The following is a 16,129-nucleotide window of genomic DNA, read 5'->3' on the forward strand; positions in this document are numbered from 1 at the left end:
TACCATCTCTCTTCTTGTATGGCTTGTTCTTTTTCTTTTCATCTTCATCACTTGAATCATCTTTCTTGCCCTTGTTCTTGAACTTGTATTTCTTGGGCTTTGTGCATTGATGAGCTAGGTGACCAAGTTCACCACAATTGTAGCAATCCATCTCGGAGATTGGCTTTCTTCTTGAGCTAGTGAAGAACTTCTTCTTCTTGCCGTCAAATTTGATGCCACTCTTGTTTAGCTTCTTTAGCATCTTGGTGGTCTTCTTCACCATGAGAGCAAGACTTTCTTCATCATCTTCATCACTTGAGCTCTCATACTCAAGTCTTGCCTTGCCCTTATCTTGGCTAGCTTTGAATGCTAAGTCCTTCTCTTTCTTCTTTGTAGAGGATGAGCCATCTTGTGGCGTGATGTGCATGTACATCTCATGAGCATTGATCTTTCCCAAGATTTGTGTCGGTGTAGCGGCAGAAAGATCACCTTGATGTAGCACGGTCACAATGTGCCCATATTTGTCAATGGGGAGGACACTCAAGATCTTTCTCACAACGTCGGATGGTGACATTTGAGTAAGTCCAAGCCCATTGACCTCCTCTACAAGAACATTTAAACGAGAATACATTTCATTAGCACTTTCTTTGGGAAGCATCTCAAAAGAATTTAGCTTTTTAATCACAAGATGATAGCGTTCCTCACGCTCACTCTTGGTTCCCTCATGGAGCGCACAAACGTCCGACCATAGTGCATGGGCGTCTTTGTGGTTCCTTACACGATTAAACACATCTTTGCAAAGGCCTCTAAAGATGGTGTTGCGAGCCTTTGCATTCCATTTTTCATAGTTTACTTCATCGCCTTGAAGTTGTGCGGCATTCTTAGGTGTTGGGAACCCTTGAGAGGCGGCTCTAAGAATTCCAACATCTAGAGCTTCTAGGTAAGCCTCCATGCGAATTTTCCAATATGGAAAATCATCCCCCTCGAAGATAGGAGGAGGTCCATCCCCGTGAGACATCTTGCTCTAAGCGGTTAGGCTTAAAAATGTGAGCACGAGGCTCTGATATCAATTGAAAGGATCAAGATGCCCAAGAGGGGGGGTGAATTGGGCTAATTCTAAATTTTCTTGCAATAATCAAATCCTACGGATAGCCCAATTAACCCCTTGTGCCTAGAGAAGTGTTTCTATCAAATCAATGCACAAATGACTTGCACCCTATGTTTCAAACTTACTCTAGCATAGCAATTCTATGAATGTAAAACAAGTATTGAATTGCTCAAAGTAAATACTCAAAGTAAGTGCTCAAAGTAATTTGCCGAGGTATCGGAGAGTCGCCACTCCCCACTAGTCCTCGTTGGAGCACCCGCGCAAGGGTGTAGCTCCCCCTTGATCTGCGCAAGGATCAAGTGCTCTCTACGGGTTGATTCTTCGACACTCCGTCGCGGCGAATCACCCAAAGCCGCTCACAACTTGAGTTGGGTCACCCACAAGCTCCCTCGGGTGAACACCAAACTCCCAATCACCACCAAGCCATCTAGGTGATGGCGATCACCAAGAGTAACAAGCATGAACTCTCACTTGACCACGCGAAGCCTAATGAGAAGATGGATGCACACTTGTCTACTCTTGATTCACTAATGAGGTTTCACTCTTGGATTCTCAAATCACAAACACCTCACAAGGACCTTGCTCTTCTTGGCACTCACAAATGTGTTTCTCAGCTGTTGGAATGAGCAAAAGTGACTCCACTCACGAGTGGAGCTTCTATTTATAAGGCAGCCTGAAAAACGAACCGTTATGAGCTTCTGCGGGGTGACCGGACGCTCCGATCGTTTTGACCGGACGCTCTGGTCAGTTCAACCTGCGAACAGTTTTCAAGTGATGACCGGACACTGACAGGGTCTGGTCAGTACTGACCGGACGTGTCTGGTCGCTCTTGGATGCTTACTGTAAACGACCGAACGCTGGATACTCAGGGTCCGGTCACCACTGACCGGACGCGTCCGGTTGCACTTTCTCAGGTCTGGACCCTTACTAGAGTCGACCGGACACTGGCCCTCAGCGTCCGGTCACACCAGACTTGTTCTTCACAGTCAAATGAACTGACCGAACCCTGCGGCCAGCGTCCGGTCGCACCGGAGCCAGCGTCCGGTCAGTATTTGACTTTCGATTCACTTCCAACTTTCGATCATATGTGAATGAAGTTTGCTCCAAAGGATCTTAGGCATTCATAGGAGCTACCTAGAGCTAGTTTTAACAAGTGTGCACCACACCTAACTCACTAGACTCAACTAGGTCAAGCTACCCGTTCATACCCCCCTTCATAGTACGGCCAAAGGAAAAACAAAGTCCTAAACTACTCTAAGTGTCTCTCCAACTTCAATTGACACTTAGAACTAGTCATCCTTAACCTTGTCGTCCATTCTTTGAAAACCGAAACGATTTCCATCGTAGGGGCATGACAACCTCGATTGCCCAATCGATCTCCATTACCATGACCTAACTTAATTGCCTCTGCAAAACACATGTTAGTCATAGTAATCTTGTATTGACATTAATCACCGAAATCCACTTAGGGGCCTAGATGCTTTTAGGCCCGACCATGTAGAGCCCCCATACGGCAAACTGCCATGTAATGGGAATGGTTTGGAGGGCCTAGGCTGGGAGATGTGTATGCCGTGCATAGTACTGGCATCCCTCGTAGGAGCGTACTAACTTGGTGGCGTTGGCAACTGCCGTCGGTCAATAGAACCCCTGGCAGAAGGCGTTTCTGATGAGTGCCCAAGGCACCGCATGGTGCCCATAGGCCCCTGCGTGTAAGTCCCGAAGTAGGGCTTGACCTGCCTCGGTAGTGATGCATCGTTGGAGGACACCGAAGGGACTTCGACTGTATAATTCACCATTGCAGAGGACGTAAGTTTTGGCTTGTCGCGCAAGTCGTCGGGCTTCGGTCCTATCGCTAGGAAGCTCTCCCCGAGCAAGCCAATCAAGGAACAGGATTCACCAGTCTGCGTCCTGGTCATTCTAGGGAGGCTCGGTGCTGACTTCCATGACCTCGGGCTTGGTCGAAAGAGCCTCGGCTACAGAGGGGGCGTCAAGCCCCGTGGTGGTTTCGGCCGGTGGGCCCTCTTTCGCTGTCGAGGCATAGTCAATGGAAGGCTTGTGGAGGTCCCTGGCAAAGACGTTTGGGGGGGCCGGAGCCCAAGCCGAGGCCATCTTTGCCAGTTCATCCGCGGCCTCATTGTATTTCCACGCGATGTGGTTGAGCTCGAGACCGTCGAACTTGTCTTCCAGGCGGCATACCAACTTGCAGTACGCCTCCATTTTGGGGTCGAGGCAGTTTGACTCCTTCATGACTTGATCGACGATGAGCTACGAGTCGCCCCGAATGTCAAGACGCCGTACTCCAAGTTCGATGGTGATCTGTAAGCCATTGATGAGGGCCTCATATTCGGCTGCGTTGTTGGAGGTGGCAAAATGGAGCCGAACCATGTAGCGCATGTGTACTCCGAGGGGTGAGATGAAGAGCAGACCTACGCCTGCCCCGGTCTTCATTAGGGACCTATCGAAGTACAGGGTCCAGCACTCCATCTGAATTTGAGCTGGTGGCAGCTAGGTGTCGGTCTACTCTGCTACAAAATCGGCCAAGACCTGAGACTTTATTGCTTTCTGAGGTGCAAAGGTCAGGGCTTCCCCCATGAGCTCAACGGCCCACTTGGCTATCCTACCCGAAGCCTCCCGATTATGGATTATCTCTCCCAAGGGAAAAGATGACACCATGGATACTGGGTGAGACTCGAAGTAGTGGCGTAGCTTGTGCCAGGCTAAGACTACGGCGTAGATCAACTTCTGGATGTGGGGGTATCGTGTTTTGGTCTCAGAAAGCACTTCGTTGATGAAGTAGACAGGTCGTTGGATGGGTAGGGCATGCCCCTATTCCTGCCTCTCTACCACTATGGCAGCGCTGACCACTTGGGTCGTTGTGGCGATGTAGAGTAAGAGGGCCTCGTCCCTGACCGGCGGTACTAGGACGGGAGGATTGGTGAGCAGTGCTTTGAGCTTGGCGAGGGCTTCTTCGGCCTCGGGGGTCCAAGAAAAGCATTTAGATTTTCTCAAGAGGCGGTACAGAGGCAAGCCTTTTTCGCCGAGGCGCGAGATGAAGCGGCTCAGGGCCGCGAGGCATCCCATGACCCTCTGCACTCCCTTGAGGTCTCGGACTGGTCCCATGCTGGTCACGGCCAAGACCTTCTCCGGGTTGGCCTCGATGCCACGTTCTGAGACTATGAATCCCAAGAGCATGCCCCGGGGGACTTCGAACACACACTTCTTGGGATTGAGGTTGATGCCCTTCCCTCTAAGGCATTTGAAGGCTATCTTCAGGTCGTTGACGAGGTCCTCGGCTTTGCTAGACTTGACCACTATGTCATCCACATAGGCTTCGACTGTTCGCCCAATGTGGTCGCCAAAGACTTGAGTCATGCAACGCTGGTACGTGGCCCCTGCGTTTCTGAGGCCGAAAGGCATAGTCACGTAGCAGTACATGCCGAATGGGGTGATGAAAGAAGTCACGAGCTGGTCGGACTCTTTCATCTTGATTTGATGGTAGCCAGAATACGCATCAAGGAAAGATAGGGTCTCACACCCCACAGTGGAGTCAACGATCTGATCGATTCGAGGTAATGGGAAGGGGACTTTTGGACAGGCTTTATTAAAACTGGTGTAGTCTACACACATCCTCCATTTCCCATTTTTCTTCTTGACTAACACGGGGTTAGCCAACCTCTCTAGGTGGGACACTTCCTCGATGAACCTGACCGCTAAGAGTTTCTGCACTTCCTCGCCGATGGCCCTATGCTTTTCCTCGTCAAATTGGCATAGGCGTTGCTTCACCGGTCTGGAGCCGGCCTGGATGTCCAAGGCGTGCTTGGCGACCTCCCTCGGTATGCCTGGCATGTCCGAGGGATTCCATGCGAACATATCGGCATTCGCGCGGAGGAAGTCAATGAGCATGACCTCCTATTTAATGTCGAGGGTCGCGCTGATCCTCAGCGCCCGATCATTGGTGTAGGCGGGGTCAACCGGGACGAGCTTGATGGCCTTCGCGGGCTCGAACGTCCCTGCACGATGCTTGGAGTCAGGCACCTCGCCACCGAGTCAGCCGAGGTTGGCGATGAGGGTCTCGGCCTCCACGAGAGCCTTGGCGTACTCGATGCACTCGATGTCGCAGTCTTATGCATGTTCATACGTGGACTCAATCGTGATGACGCCATTGGGACCCAGCATCTTCAGCTTGAGGTAGGTGTAGTTGGGGACTGCCATGAACTTGGCGTAGCATGGCCACCTGAGGATGGCGTGGTAGGTTCCCCTGAATCCAACCACCTCAAAGGTAAGGACCTCCTTGCGGTAGTTGGAGGGGGTGCCGAAGCAAATGGGAAGGTCGATGCGTCCGAGGGGTCATGTGCGTTTCCCCAGCATGATGCCGTGAAAAGGTGCGGCATCGCCCTAGAGCCTCGACCGGTCGATCTCCAAGAGCTCCAGGGTGCTGGCGTAGAGGATGTTGAGGTTGCTGCCTTCGTCCATCAACACCTTGGTGAGCCGGGTGTTGCCCACGATCGGGTCGACGATGAGCGGGTACTGCCAGGGATTCGGACATGGTTGGGGTGGTCCTCTCGATCAAAGGTGATCGCCTCTTGAGACTAGTCGAGGTATCAGGGAGTGGCCACCTTGACCGAGAAGACCTCTCGGCGTTCCCTCTTTCACTGGCGCGCTGTAAGGCACGCCGAGGGTCCACCAAAGATCATGAAGGCGTTGTGCACCTCGGGGAACCCGTCGTCCTTGTCATCGTCCCGGTCACCGGCACCTTTTTGCTTGGCATCATCGTCGGGGAGTCCGAGCCTGGCATAGTAACACCGCAGCATGGAGCAATCCTCGAAGGGCGTGCTTTACCGGGCCCTAGTGGTAAGGGCAGGGTTTCTTAAGCATGTTGTCGAAGGGCCTGGGGCCCCTAGGGCCTCGGGGATTCTTGCATTCTGTGGCCGCAACCAGATCGGCCTCGAGGACGGCCTGCTTCCCCTGGTGACCCTTTTTCTTTCTTTTGGGGAGGTGGGGAACCGAGGCCTCAGGGGCCTCATCCCTCCGCTTCCCCTTGGCGTCGTTCTCGGGGAAGATGGCCCCAATAGCCTCTTCGCCTGAGGCAAAGTTGGTGGCGATGTCGAGGAGCGCGGTAGCCGAGCGCGGCACGTTCTGGCCTAACTCTCGGACCAAGTCTCGACAGGTGGTGCCAGAGAGGAAAGCCTAGACGATTTCTGAGTCACTGACACTGGGCAACTCGGTGCACTGTTTAGAGAAGCGTCGGATGAAGTCTCAGAGAGACTCGTCTGGTTTCTGGCGACAGCTCTTAAGGTCCCAGGAGTTTCTAGGGCGCACGTATGTGCCCTGGAAATTCTCGACGAAGATCCTAACCAAGTCGCGCCAGTCGTGGATCTGAGAGGGAGGAAGGTGCTCGAGTCAGGCTCGCGCCGAGTCTAACAAGAGCAAGGGGAGGTTGTGGATGATGAGCAGGTCATCATCCGCGCCACCTAGCTGACAAGCTAGATGGTAATCGGCAAGCTAGAGTTCGGGATTGGTCTCGCCGCTATACTTCGTGAGGTTGGCTGGTTGTCGAAACTGGGCCAGGAAATGTGCAGCGCGGATGGCTCTGCTGAAGACCCAAGGACCAGGAGGTTCAGGAGAAGGACTGCGGTCCTCCTCACTGTCATAACGGCCACCCCGGTGTGGATGGTAGCCCCAGGCGGGCCCCTCATGGTCTGCCTGCACCTCGTGTTGGTTGCCGAGGTGGTCGAGCCGCAAGGGGACCCCGTGGGCTATTGGCGCCCGAGCGGGCTCGGGACGAACTGAGGCCTCCTTATCCTGCTGATGTGGTGCTGAGGGGAGGTCCGAGATGGCTCTGCACTGCCGAGAGGCGGAACTCTCGGCCTGCTGCACCGCGGTGGTCTCGAGGAGATCCTGGAGCTCGCCGCGAACCCGTCGCCCTTCCGTGGTAGAGGGCTCGGGCATCACGTGCACTAGCATCGCCGTAGCCGCGACATTCTGGCTAGCGTGATTGAAGATCGGGGGACGATCGTCCCCTTCGTCGTCGTTGATACGGTGGTGCACGTCGTGAGCCCGCTGTCGGGCTCCTCCACCATCACCGCGGCCCTGCTGCTCCTGCTCGAGAGTGTTTCGGAGCTGTTGCAGAAGGAGTCGGTCTTGCTCGACCTTGGCCTGAAGCTCACAGACCTGCTCCAGGTCTGGGCGTCGAAATTGTCCAAGGACAAGGTTCTCATTCCGTGCTGCCAGTGGGACAATGCGTGAGGGCGTGGCATCGCCCGTTCCCTGATGAAGCGGGGTACGGTTGCCTACCCCCTCGTCCTCCTCGCCCGTGCTTAGCATCCCAAGTCCGACATGGAAGCACTCACGAGAGGGATCGTAAGTACCTTCATCGTCAGAATTAGAGTAGCCAAAGCAATAGTCACTCGCGGCCAAGAAGCGGCGCATGGTTTCACGGTCGTGGAGGTCAGAGAAATCCGCTCTGGCCCATGCCTCGTCCTCCTCCGAGGAGTCGGCGTGGGTGTGGGTCAACGCGGTGGTGTCGAAGTCGAGAGCGAAGCGCTAGCGGCGTCCTAAGGGATCCGCGTGAGCGGAAGCGTAGGCGTAAGCATAAGAGGCGGTGGCATTTCTCAACCCAAAGGGGTATGGGGATGGTGCCGTCGCCGGGCTTTGCTCCGCCAGAGTTGCCTCCTCAGGGAGTGGTGGAGCGGAGCTTGGTGACGGGGCATCGCCGCGTGCCACCGGCGTTTTTCCCTTGTCCAGGCTCAGGTTAGACAGGTCCCCAACCAAGGACCTTGCGCCAATAGCTGGTCGTAGGATACTGGGGGAGAGCGGCGAGTTGCCCTGGGTTCGCGTAGCGTCAGGATGATCCTGCTCGCGTCGTGCCTGGCGAGCGCGGCGAGAGTGGCCACCCAGGCGCCGCCTGTGCCTAGGCTGCCGGTGCGTGATGTCGTCGTCAGTCGGTGGGGCTTGGGGCGTGAGGAGTACCATGTCGTACTCATGCCCTAGAGACATGAACTCTAGGCTCCCAAACCAGATCACAGTGCTGAGATGTAGCGGTCGTATGGGGTCTACCATCCAGAACTTGTTGGGATGACAAAACTAACACACAGATTCCCCTACCTGGTGTGCCAACTGTCGGTGTTTCGGACTGGGGGGTCCTCAACCAACTAGTAAATTTGTACTGCGTGTCCCCGATCCCGGATGGTGATGCAAAGAGACACAAGGCTTATACTGGTTCAGGCAATCGGCGCCCTACGTCTAGTCTAGGAGGTCGATCTTGTATTCCTTGCACCGAAGTGCTTGGTGTAGGGGGTTACAAGCTAGATGAGAGAGGGAGCTTTGTCCCAGGTCTCGGTGTGGAGCGGTGCGGGCTGCTTGAGACGTTGCTCTCATGAAGTAGGAAAGCGTGCGTGTTATAGAGCATTGCTTGCGCCTACGTACCTTCCCTCCCCTAGAAATGGCCCAGGTACTTTCCTTTTATAATTGAAGGGGGGACAAGGGTAGTACGTGTGCTAACTATACGGCGTCGTGTGAACGGAGGCGGTGTGTCCGAGCCCTGTAGCATGTTCCTGTGGCGGCGTGGTCATTGGAGTGGTCCGTCCTTGAAGCACTGGGGCGACGTGCTGGTCTCATCCGATCCTATGCGTCATGGGAGCTCCAGGGCTACCTCAAAGCGGGCACGGCGGTCGGCGTGCAGGTCGCTGTAGATTGACGGCGCGTGAAGCCGAGGCTCGGTTGATGCCTATGCCGAATCGTCGTGAGGGGGTCTCGGCAGACGTGAATCTTGAGATAGCCGAGGCCCTGATGTAGAGTGCCGAGGCTCGGAGGGAGCGGTTGATCTGGTACGCTGATTCAGAGGCGACGACAACCCAGACCAGACTTTCCATGTCGCGTTGTCTTTGGGGCGGGGGTTATGAGGCATAGTGTAGTGCCGGCGCTGATCGTGGGCACAGTGCCATAACACAGTGGCCGGTAATCCCCGCCGCACCTTGTCCTAGCCGGTATGGCGTTGATGCGACTCCTTGTCCTGTCGGCCACTCCGTGGTGTCGAGTCATCATCCAGCTGAGATTACGGGAGTGGTTGACGTATTAATGGGACTTGACACGCTATCGGGAAGACTGGTCAAGGCGGGAGCGATGGGTTATTGACAAGTCAGCCTCGAGCGATACGGGGAATGGCCGTCTCGTTCGAGGCTGTACGCACGGGGCCTCAGGCGAGACGGAGATTGGGCTCCTTGCCGAGGCCTCCCACGAGAGGCCTCGCTCGAGGCGGAGATTTCGTCAGGGCGTCGAGACCTCCCGTGCGAGGCCTAAGGCAAGGCGAAGAGCCGGTGGGCTCGGACGGGGCCGGTGGTGAACCCACGGCTTACCTTCTGGCTTCGTTGTTGATGGGGTTTAAGTGATTCTTTTGGTGTACGCTCGGGGTACCCCGTTTTATGGTACCCGACACTTGGTATTACCAAATCTAGGATACAAAGGTATTTGAAAAAGGGTTTGCTTAGGCGCCACTCTAGTAGCATCAAACCTTACCTCACTGATGCTAACAAAAAGACTAGGTTGAAGTGGTGCATTGACATGATTGAGCATGGTTTGGTTGGTGATCCAAAGTTTAAGGATTTTTTTGACTTTGTGTTCATTGATGAGAAATGGTTCTACCTCTCTAAAAAATCTCAGAACTACTACTTGCTACCCGAGGAAGATGAACCACATCGCACTTGCAAGAACAAGAATTACATTCCTAGGATCATGTTTTTGTGTGTTTGTGCTCGGCCAAGATTTAGAAATGGAGAGTGTATTTTTTATGGGAAAATCGGTTGTTTTCCACTTGTCACTTATGAACAAGCTATTACAAGAAGTCATAACCGTCCTCGTGGTGAAGAAGTTATCAAGCCAATAACTTCAATCACAAGGGATGTGATTAGAGATTTCATGCTAAATCAAGTGTTGCCTGCCATTCGGGCCAAATAGGCAAGAGAAGATGTGAATAAGCCAATTTTCATACAACAAGATAATGCACCTTCTCATTTAAAAGTGGATGATCATGTTTTTTGTGAGGCTGCTAAGCAAGATGGGTTTGACATTCGGCTTATTTGTCAACCACCCAATTCTCTGGATTTCAACATTCTAGACTTGGGGTTTTTTCGTGCTATTCAAGCTATTCAGTACAAGAAGGATGCAAAAACAATTAAAGATTTAGTTCCAGCCGTGCAGCAGGTAAATTGATAACATGTTCACTAGTTACATTGTTTCTTGAACTACTAAATGGAGTACTCATTGATTCATTTCTTGAACACATGTTTCTGTAGGCATTCCTAGAGTACTCACCATGCAAAGCAAATAGGATCTTTATGACACTACAAAGTGTTTTGAAGGAAGCCATGAAGATAAAAGGATGCAACAAGATCAAGATTCCTCATATGCAAAAACAGAGACTAGAGAGAGAAGATCGGCTGCCATTGCAAATGTCTTGTGAAGCTTTGTTGCTAGCTGAAGCACTTGCTAGTCTTTCTGCATGAAACCGTTAGAAGAAGCAAGTTAGCTTTTGCACCAAATTGTACAAACAAATTATTTTATGCATGTATGTTAGCTTGTGCACCTTACTGATCTTGTATGCCGTCGTCCACTCTTGCATGGCACTGTTGCTTCATCTTTGCTTCTTCCAACTTCTTCGTATTGAAGTTCTCCTCCAACTTCTTGACAACGTGCTCAGGAAGAAGTATTGTGTTACCATTCATTTGAAGTTTGTCCACATCGGAAATGTAGACCTCGCAATCAAACTTTTCCATCTTATGCAACCACCTTGCTGGCAGATCGTAGTCTTCATGTAAAAGGCCACAACGGGCACACCTGCGAGCTTGGAAGCAGGCTTCGCCGAAGACGCCGCCAGCGTGGAACGTGCCGCAACGAGGACACTGCACCATCTCGACGGAGTCTGGCACCTCATCGACGGAGTCCAGAGCCTCGACGGTGTCCAGCGCGACGGAGTCCGACACCTCATGCGGTGCCATCTCGACTTTGTCCAGCGGCTCGACGTCCTACGGCGCAATGGAGTCCGACGAGACGTCCTGCACCGCGACGTCCAGCGGCGAGCGTCCTAAGGGGGGTGAAGGAGGCGAGCTTGCTGTGGGAGAGCGTGCAGCGGCTACGGAGAAGAAGGGAGTCGCGGGAGGCGCGCGTGCTAGCGATGAATGCGGGCGACGAACGAGGAAAGCACGCACGCGTTGAATGCGGCAGCGGAACAGACACGCAGCGCAACGGATGGCTTGGCCAGGGGCAAACGCGTCAAGCATCAACCGCATACTGCAACAGCAGCACTCTTTGTGAAAACGGGCTAAGCCCAGAACGACAACTAATCTAGGTACGGAGGGAGTACTAAGCAGAGATGAGTTTTACGAGGTGCTTTTGGAAAAGTTACTGCTTCTCGAAATGAGTGAGGAAGGATTAGCGAAGGGCATGATACGGTGGGGGCAGGATTAGCGAAGGGGGGTGGGGGCGGCCAACGCTTACAAAAGTATAATATGGTAGTTGGTAGAGATATATGTCTGCCAGCGGCCCAGCGCTGGTCAGATTGGAAGCGAAAAATACAGCATCTTAATGATCTGGAAGCAGAATGTAGCTGCTATCTTGTTGCAGACCTCTGAACATGAAAGGTAATTCATGAACCCAATCGACTAAAAAAATTATACTCTCAAAATTTTGGTGTGAATGCTTCTGGTTTGATGAGAGAAACGCAATTTTACAATGAACATTTAATGTGATAATCAGTCTTTTTAGAGCATGTTGCAGCGACTCCTAGTTTCAGAAAGGTCTTCCCTGCAAATTCTTTGCTCTACCATTTCAGAGAAGGTAACCAGAAAAGTGGATGGTCTGAGGCAAAATAGACTTATTCCTAAGCAAATTCACAGTGATATGACTACAAATGCACCAAAGCAAATTGAAAAATTAATCCAAATAAATCAATATATACAGCAATGCACACAGTAGTTGTGCCGATGATGTATATAGACAAAATAAAGGGCGTACCCAGTGCAGAGAACTCCCGCTCTGTGCGGGGTATGGAGAAGGGTGTTAGTGGCAAGCCTTACCCTCGCCTGTGCAATGTGAGGAGACCGCGACTCAAACCCGGGACCTTCCGGTCACAGGCGGTAAGACTCTACCGCTTGCACTAGACCAGCACAAATGCACCAAAGCAAATTGAAAAATTAATCCAAATAAATCAATATATACAGCAATGCACAGAGTAGTTGTGCCGATGATGTAATAGACAAAATAGCCTAGCAAAAAAGGGAAAAAAAATAAAAACACTTGTAGTACTGTTGCAATCACCTAAGCTGCATAGCATAGCCATAGCATGGATTGTCCATTCCTTCTGCCAAGTATACACAACAGAAGAACATAATATTTCTTTTTGACATTATTCATCAAAAGAACCTAATTCATATCTTCCTTCAGTTATTTGAGAAAGGCACAGCCACTTAAGAAAGGGGCGTACCTAGTGCAGAGAGCTCTCACGTTGTGCGGGGTCTGGGGAAGGGTGTTAGTGGCAAGCCTTACCCTCGCCTTTGCAATGCGAGGAGACCGCGACTCGAATCTGGGACCTTCTGGTCACAGGCGGTAAGACTCTACCGCTTGCACAGCCTGCCTGGATAGGAGCATAGTGGTGTCAGGATCTAAGATGAAGTTCATATTTGAACTTTTAAATCATATAAACCTTAACTAGGACAAAACCTGCAATAAACAAATAAAAACATGAAGAACATGGAAAAGTAATATCACTCAGAAATCAACATGATAGAAATCAGCGAGTGGCATATATGAATACACAGAAACCAGACGGAGATATAATCTCGCTTCGCAATTCCTAGTTTTGTTCAAAGGTAAACACTACAAATCTCAAACCAACAGATGGAAAATCAGTCATAAATCTATTTCCAGATGAGACTTAAGAACCCACATTAATCAACCATTTGGTATCTTTAAGTTGTACAATTGAAATTTGGCCAGCAAGAATACAGTCTGCCCTAAACTGTGCAGAATGTTGAAAACGAGCATATGTAACAGTAGAAGGGAGATGTTCCAGTGCTTTCAAGTAAACACCATTTAGTGACTAAACAAAGAAACTAAGACTCTAAGAGGACGAATTATCTCATCCTTATGTCATCGTGGGTACACTTTCAGTAAGACAAATAAAACTTCTATTTATGCACCATGTCCTAAGAGGATGCATTTTCAACATGGGTATTCACGGAATATAATTATTTTATGCACCGTGCCTATAGCACATCTAAAGTCAACAGACCCATTAAAACTACCCATTCAAGCACAAGTTTTAAGGAAATTAATTAACTCAAAACGGCCATTACATCTACTTGTTCCAACACATTTTTCAAATGCATGGCACAAAGCCCACATTAGAAAAAGGATCTTTTGATCATACATTGCAAACTGGTGCACCCATACCAGAAGGGGGATGTGCAAAGTGTCATCACCCATGGCAATAATAATTAATAAACACTAACAACCAATATGCAGATAGCACCTTTAAAGAGGAAAGCTACTCTCAAGCATCCATCAGTTATCAATACATTTTTCTTATCATCAGTAAATGACAAGTGTTCATTACAAAGACAAGTACAATAGAATACTCACCTCATTAGTACTCAGCACTTTAAGCTCAATAGGTTTCCTGCGTACCTAGCAACAGCAGAGAAATGCTTTGACTCCACTGTATTAGTAAGTGTGCTGGTTCTTGGATCATAAATCTGTAAATAGTCATGGTCTTGTTTATATAGGATTATCCTCACGTCACCAAACACAAATAAGGGATGTACGGGCCGAAGAATGGGATATTCTTCAAACTCTATGTTGTACATTTTAACCCAGAGACCCTTAGCAAAGTCCAGTAGAACCCAAACGTCAATATACGGAGCTGAGCCAAGAAGCGATTCAGGTTGGCTACTGTCAGTTGCCTTCCGTGAGGAAGACCAAGGCAGTAGAACATCAGATTAGCATCATCAGGGGGGGGGGGGGGGGGGGGGGGGGCGCGCGGTGGCATGCCTCGGTCTCAAGGTCGAATGTAAATATCAAATCTTTCTCACTAACTTGGTTATCCAAGGTGATAGAACGGTGTGGATCAAAACATAGGAAGTAGACAACCCCATTAACTACCACACTGGTAAACCTACTCATCTGAATGCCTTCTTCAAGGGGCGTGGCTCTCCTCCACCCTGCACAGCTGCTAGGCATCTGCTCACCTCCGTTCCCAATGGAAAAATGGAATAGCATTCGAAATATCTTGTATTCCCCTGTGCGAGCGACCTGTCCAAACAGATACTTGGGCTCAGTGACCAAGCTCGAAGCGAGTTCCACATGCTCTTCTGCAAAGCTGTCTGGTATGCGATACACAGCTCCAGTAGCCGGATCGAGTAATCTGTCCGGTAAGTAATACAATTCTTGGCGAATCCGGTTGAACAGTCGGTAGCTGCTGCAGCTGTCGTCGATTTTCCTAACACAGACGCCGTCAAGGGCGACGCTCACGGTTCTGTCGCCCTCCATTCGGTGCACCTTATTGACGATTTGCCCGGAGACATCCATGATATCCACCAGCACGTCGCACCCCGCGTCGTCATTGTAGCCGGCGATGATGAGCACCGCCTGATGCCGCGTGTCGTGGGCCGCGGCGAAGTACGGGTCGGAAAGGAGGGACCCCCACTGCTGGCAGACCAGGCGGAGGCGGCAGAGCTCCTTTGCCTGGAGGCGCAATAGGATCCCGCGCAGGGCGTCCAGGGGAAGAACGCCGATGTCGGATGCAGCTGGAGCCGGCACGATGCGCCGCTCCGGCATGCCGATGTCGGATGCGGCTGGAGCCAGCACGATGGACCGCTCCGGCAAGGCGCACGGCTTTGGGGTACTCGAATTCGGCGGAAGCGGCGGGGCGTGGGTCGAGTTGGGTTGGGGGTGACGACGCCCCGTGCTTGGGTTGGATCTGTAGTTCCAAGTAGTGGGCCGAAGCGGAGGTGGTGAGCTGCGTCACACACTCGCACTCGCGCTCGCGCCGTTGACCGATGTGACGGCCGGAGCACGAAGTGGACGGCGGGTCGGGCACAGGCAGCGCTGCAGCGTCGGGCGTCGGGCGCCGGGCGGTCGCTGTCGGCCTCGCACCTCGAGCGGGGGCGGCGGGCGGGGGCGCGGGTGTCACACCCAATTTTAACAATAAAAGCGTGCACTCTAAGAACGGTCGCACACATAAATAGATAAATTGTGAATTATACCAACACAATGTTTATTACATAGCGAATAAATACTCAACACATAGTCTCAAACATAGATATAATATTGGCTAAATAACTATCTTGCAGAAGCTCCAACAGGGACGTCAACTGATTGACACCAAGCCTAATACCAGGGGCGGACCCAGGATTTCGCCATGACTAGGGCAGCCGAGCGGGGCCGGGCGCCGGGGCGGCCACTTGGGCAGCGGCTGACGGCGGGCGGGTGGCCAGCGACTAGCCAATGGCGGAGAAGCGGCCTGCGGAGCGCAAATCGAAGGCCGGAGGGGGCGAGCCGGTGAGGGGCAGCGGCAGGCGACGGCGTGGAGCCGGCCAGGAGAGCGAGGAGCCGAGCGGCGCGACTCAAGACTCGGCGCTGCGACTAGGGCAATGGCCCTGGTTGCCCTAGCGCTGGGTCCGCCCCTGCCTAATACTCATCACGGTAATCTTCAATCCAATCTTGACCTGTTACCCATTCGGGATTTTCCAACATAAAAGATAAAGCAAGGCATAAGTACATGTCGTACTTAACAAGATAACTAAGGGTTCATGAGGCTCAAATAGCTGACACTGGTTTACTGCGGTTAGCATTTAAGTCATCATCAAGTTTAGCATTTATTAACATCAAGGTAGCAATGATCCCATGTCACAATGATCCAATGTGATCGAATAATGAATAACAATAAAGTATCACAAATAAACAATTATCATGTTTCAATTAAGAACTTGTATATTCCCTCAGTTTTTCGGGTCGCCCGTATCCGTGGGCACAGCTGTTATAATAGTTTTA

The 16,129-nt window shown here is 51.5% G+C and overlaps 1 pseudogene; it reads right to left on the bottom strand.

Moving 5' to 3' along the window:
- Window positions 1–12,720: 12,720 nt before the first annotated feature.
- LOC136506562 (uncharacterized) lies at window positions 12,721–15,237 on the bottom strand (annotated as a pseudogene).
- Between the last annotated feature and the right edge of the window lie 892 nt (window positions 15,238–16,129).

Source organism: Miscanthus floridulus, chromosome 15 (assembly GCF_019320115.1).
Source record: "Miscanthus floridulus cultivar M001 chromosome 15, ASM1932011v1, whole genome shotgun sequence".
Classification (NCBI taxonomy): Eukaryota; Viridiplantae; Streptophyta; class Magnoliopsida; order Poales; family Poaceae; genus Miscanthus; species Miscanthus floridulus.